The 5,894-nt window shown below is 42.8% G+C and overlaps 1 non-coding gene across 1 annotated transcript; it reads right to left on the minus strand.

The window, feature by feature from the left end:
* Positions 1 to 1,597: 1,597 nt before the first annotated feature.
* On the minus strand, positions 1,598 to 1,670 carry TRNAT-UGU (transfer RNA threonine (anticodon UGU)). The gene has a single exon. It is a non-coding gene; the product is annotated as a tRNA-Thr (tRNA).
* Between the last annotated feature and the right edge of the window lie 4,224 nt (positions 1,671 to 5,894).

A 5,894-nucleotide genomic window follows, 5' to 3' on the forward strand; every position in this document is an offset into this window, starting at 1 on the left:
ACATGCTATTTACACTTCTGCAGTTGCTCATACAGTAGATGAAGCTCACACACCTCTGGCAAGAATACTATTATTGTTTATTGGGCGGAGAGTCAATAGGAGAGAGGATCGTGCGAGTCCGGGTGAGTCAGAGAAAGAAAACAGGATCTACAGGATGTTGAACTGCTGTGTCTAGAGACTGCCCCATCTCACTGCACAGTGTGAGTCACTCACAAGAAACACCCTGATCTGTGCTGTGCACACTGGCAGCCACCCCACCCCCCCAGCTGCTGTTCTTTAATATGCACATTTAGGAGCATTAAAGGTGCAGGCAGAAGAAAGTGCAAGGCACAGCTGGGTATAAAACAGAGGTTTTTTTTAATAATTATTTTTATTAAATATGAATCAGTGTGGCAATTTACAGGCAAGAGGAATTCATTCAATAATACAGTGGTAATCACATTAGCAAGAGGAACAGAGCAATGGGGTAGTTTGTGTTACAGCATTTACGGTGAGGGCAAGTCATCAGCAAGGTTATCACGTGGAGGGCTACAGATATCTCCCCGGTAGGCGTTCCATGCACCCCAGAATAGAGACCACTTTTTGGGGCAGCCCCTCACCAAATATACTGTATTTTCTTGGAACATACACCAGTCCATGTTTTTCATCCAGTCTGCTATGGTGGGTGGGCTTGCGGCTTCCCACAGCTGAGCGATGTTTCTTTTTGCTACCACGAGGACTAGTGTGACCCAGATCTTACCCTTACTGCTCAAGTCTGTGGGTTCCCCATACATTCAAAAGACATCTCTTCGCTTCAGGGCGGATGACAAGTTCCAACACTTCACTAAGAACATCATGTATTTGGCGCCAGTACACCTGAATGCGATCACATTCCCACAATATATGCATAAATGTGCCCTCATGGCCACGCTGTCATCTGCAATCCCCCCCCTGCTGCCCTCCCCATGCGGACCAGGCAAGGTCCAGTGATGTACACCCTGTGCAGTATTTTGAGCTGGACGAGCCTCAGTCTGGCCGAGATTGCAGCTTCCCTTGGGGAGGCAAGTGTCTCCTGCCACTCCTCGTTGTCCAATTTGAGACAATCCCGTTCCCACTTTGCCCTGGTGCTCTGGAGGCGGTCTGCAGTGTTATTTATCAGTTTACGTATAGGTCAGGGAGATTGCTTTCTCTGGTAGGTATCCATCAAGCAGTCTGTCCTGAAGGGGTGAGGATTCCGGGTGAGGTAGGAACCTTTACTTAGGTGAGTAGGGCTTGGTGGACTTGGAGGTAACAAAAGAAAGAGGCCCAAAATGACCTTGTGAGCTGAAGGTGCCCTGCAGGTGACGGCTGTTCCTCATGTATGTAGCGATGGGGAGGTCAGCCGGCCCTACCTGGAAAACTAGCCATTCATTTTTTATTAAAATACCATATCATAAGGTTGGCCATGGACATAACAAATTTACCTTTTCATTATATTTGAGGAACTTCAGTCCTGGTCCAACGTGAACAATTGCAGCAGCACTGCTGAGCTTGAGTGCAAACTCTGAACGGAATATTTCTATCGCCATCCCCTATTAAACAAGAAATTGGTATTTTTTGTAATTAAAAAATGTAGGAGAGGCCCCAGTGAGATTTGAACTCACGACCCCTGGTTTACAAGACCAGTGCTCTAACCCCTGAGCTATGGAGCCACACCCTGCATGCACTGCTGCAGTAGCCTACACAATGGACAAAGATCACACAGCTGTGGCTAGAATACTATCATTGTTGTTCATTGGGCGGAGAGTCAATAGGAGAGAGGATTGTGCGAGTCCGGGAGAGTCAGAGAAAGAAAACAGGATCTACAGGATGTTGAACTGCGGTGTCTATAGACTGCCCCCTCTCACTGCACAGTGTGAGCCACTCACAAGAAACACCCTGCTCGGTGCTGTGCACACTGGGAGCCGTGCCCCAGCTGCGGCTCTTTAATATGCACATTTAAGAGCATGAGAGGTGCAGGGAGAAGAAAGTACAAGGCACAGCTGGGTATAAAACAGAGTTATACAGCAATCAATAATGAAACAACACCGCGTTAATAATCATGGTGCAAAATTGCTATTTATTACATCTTTATCTATAGGGAACCACACCCACTGTGGAAAGGTGGGTGAGGTCTGCTCTGACGCTATCATACAGGCTCATGATTGAGCCTGGTTGCCTAAATTTTGGGAGGAGGGTGGGGGGGGGTTTGGGTGGGGGTAACAGCTCGGGGGGGGCAGAAAAAGAGGGGGGGTCCAAAACACAATGACTATGTGATGATTAGAGAGGGTAGGTGGCAAGTTACGGACAGACTTAAAATACCCATGGTAGTTTCTGTATTGGCATCCATGTGGGGAGAGAAATGTTTTTTCCTCTGTGCAGATCACTTAATCAAATAATCTTATGGCTAATTTGAAAATTGCCACTAGAAATATTTGCGGCCTTAATGATATTAAGAAAAGGCAGAGAGTATCGATAGGGCTACAGGGGATTGGTGCTAATATTCTATGCCTCCAAGAGACACATATCGAAGGATCACAACATTATTTGCTTAAAACTTTAGGGTACCAATTGGTTGCAGCCTCGTCACAAGGGGCACGAACAAGGGGGGTGGCAATTTTGGCTAAAGGGGGGGACCTTCAGTTTGTACGTACATTAGCGGACAAATTTGGTCGGTGGGGGCTATCACAGAGTGTCATTACGACTCGGGGAGAAGTAAAATGACCCTGTGTACTATCTATGGAAGCGTTAGTGACGACCCTGATGTGTTGTTGCTGATGACCAATGAATTATCTCAGTGGCCCCTTCCCCTAATCGTCTGTGGTGATTTTAATATACATCTACCAGGAGAGTGGCTGTCAGATCCAGATTTTAGATATACTGGACGGAAACCAAAAGTTTACCAGGCATTAAAACATTTTTGTGTTTCACATGGCTTAGTTGATTGTTGGCCGAATGCTCATCCCGGGGAACCGGGATTTACATACTATTTATTTCCGCACTCTCGACTTGTTCGGCTAGATTATATACTTATTTCTAGTACGTTGTGGTCTGGTTGTACAATAGTAAAAACACCTAGAATCTTATCTGATCACAATCCTCTTGTTCTAAGCTTGAATAAGGGGTTAACCAAGCCGAAGACCTGGACTTTTGAGAGAGCGTTTTTGGGGAATGAGAAATTTTATCAGCACATGACAGAATGGATAGCTGGTTTTCTTGAGGTGAATGTTGGCAGCACATCAATCGATGTGGTCTGGGATGCCCTAAAAGCTGGTATTAGAGGAGAGACAATGCAGTTTTCTTTCCGTTCCAATAAGGAGGCTAAAACAAAAATGGCAATACTCCAGGGAAGGTTGGCTAGAGCGGAAGAGGGGCTGACTAAGGCTATCCAAGATGGAGATCCACCCGAGAATGAAGTAAAACAGGTTGCTGCCGCCAAAAATCAGATTATTGATGTCTTGACTGAAAAGGTAGTTGCTAAAGCCTCAGCCCATAAAGAGAAAATTTATGAGTGGAGTGAACAGGTTGGTCATCAGCTGGCGATACGTACTAGGGAAGAATATACTGCTAATTTGGTTAAAGAGATATTAGATCCAGAATCTGGCCGTCAAACGGATTCTTCCGAGATTAGAAGGGTATTCCAAAACTTTTATCAGAATCTATATGAAGCTGCAGAGAGCCAAACCAACAGCTCGGAGATATATTTAAACTTAAATACACCAACAGGTTTGGAAAAAGAGGATCAAAATAGCCTAGATAATATTCCATCCTGGGAGGAAATTTTCTTATCTATGACCAGCCTCACCGCAGGGAAAGCCGCTGGCATGGATGGTATTCCCACAGAATTTTATGTCAAATTCTCAGCACAATTAAAAGATATTATGCAGGAACTCTTCATCCATATCTTCGAGGGTGGTAAACCACCAGCTTCTTGGTCATCTGCTAAAATCATCGTTTTTCTAAAAAAAAAAAAAAATCCTCTAGAACCCGGGTCTTATCGTCCTATTACATTGATAAATGGCGATTCGAAAATATATTCTAAACTTTTAGCTAACCGCCTTGCACCCATCATACATAAGATCGTATCGGAACGCCAACATGGGTTCATTCCCGGGAAATCCACAATTGACCACGTCCAAAGAGTAATATCTCTCTTAGACTTTACTCAGGCGACAGGAGACCCTATGGCGCTCATACTACTTGACGCTGAGAAAGCCTTTGATAGGGTCTCCTGGGACTATCTCTGGCGCACAATGTTATACTATGGGATTAGTCAACGATTCATTAAAGCAACACAAATGCTATATGTTGAACCCATTACTAGGGTAGCAATAAATGGAATGTTATCAGACAAAGTAACTATCACACGGGGGACAAGGCAGGGGTGTCCATGCTCTCCCCTACTTTTCACGATATATATCGACCCGTTTATTCGGAGGCTAGAGCAAAATGTATTAATCCCCGTAATATGTGTGCATGAATTTGAGACTAAAACTCTAGCTTTTGCAGACGACATTGCCATAGTTACTAGCAGTCCAAGCAAAGCAATCGTTGAGATAGAGAAAGAGGCCCTATTTTTCGGATCTGTCTCTGGATATAAATTAAATCAAACCAAAACACAGATTATTCTTAATGACAAGATAACGATGAACGATGTTAGAGTTACTAATAAAGCTGTATATCTTGGCGTAAGCATTTCGGCAGACATGGACAATATAGTTAAGGATAATGTAGAGCCTCTGATTCAACGGACAAAAAAAGATCTGATACGTCTTATTAACCTTCATTTAACGTTAGGAGGAAGATCTAATGTGATCAAAATGCTATATCTCCCCAGATTTTTATATTTGTTCAGGGCCATTTGTCTAGAATTTACACCCCAACTGTTTCGATCTATTGATTCTCTATTCTCTAAATTCCTGTGGGGCTTTAAAACCCCACGCCGGGCCTTAAAATATATCACTCTCCCAAAGGATAGAGGGGGGATGGCAATGTCTAATTTTAAACTCTATTATTGGGCCACGGTTTTGAGATATTGCTCTGCACTTATTTCCTTAGAGCCCATTGGTAATAGCATACCTACTCCACAAACACTTATTTTAGGTAGGGGCTCTGAAGGATGCTTGTGGCGCCATATGAATGACAATTACTTCAAGAAAATAAAATTCAAGAGTATTTACGGGATTTATAAAGTATGGGGCGGTTCGCGCAAACTGTTAGGCTTAGGACGATTTTCATATTATACCCCTATCTCTAAAAATAATGATCTTCCAGGGATATTTGATGACAGGTGCATAAACCAGTGGATACCAATAGGGATACAACAGCTTGGCTGTTTTTTTAATAAAGTGTCAAACAGAGAGAGAGGGACCCCTATACCAAGGGAGTGGGGTGCCAAGCAAGACCGTTAGTCAGAAAAAAGGAGATCTCCCTTGGATCTCTAAGAGCCAACAATCATACAAACGCATAAAACTTCTTATAAACAAATTGCAGGGCAAGAATCGGCTTCAATGAAACGAACAAACTGTATAAAAATTCATTTATTAAAATAGTTCACAAAGGTATCCCACCTAGCAAGCAGTTGTACATATCAATTAAAAAACAGGTGGAAAATAATTTCACCAACATACAAGCAATTAAAATCAATGAGAGTTAAACATATGAAAAGGTGGCACACAATAATACAACATACCAACAATGGAAATCAATCTCAATACATGATTAAATGGTTCATAAAAAACAAAAGAATTGGGAAAAAGAAAAACAGAGAAGGAAAATTGTTCCAACTCAACAAAGAAAATCACTAAATCAGAGAATCATCGGTTGTGATCCCAATAAAGATATGATTATATTGCATATACGACACAACCCATATTATCATAGATTTTATCCGATTT

This window comes from Triturus cristatus, chromosome 4_1, assembly GCF_964204655.1.
Source record: "Triturus cristatus chromosome 4_1, aTriCri1.1, whole genome shotgun sequence".
Taxonomy (NCBI): Eukaryota; Metazoa; Chordata; class Amphibia; order Caudata; family Salamandridae; genus Triturus; species Triturus cristatus.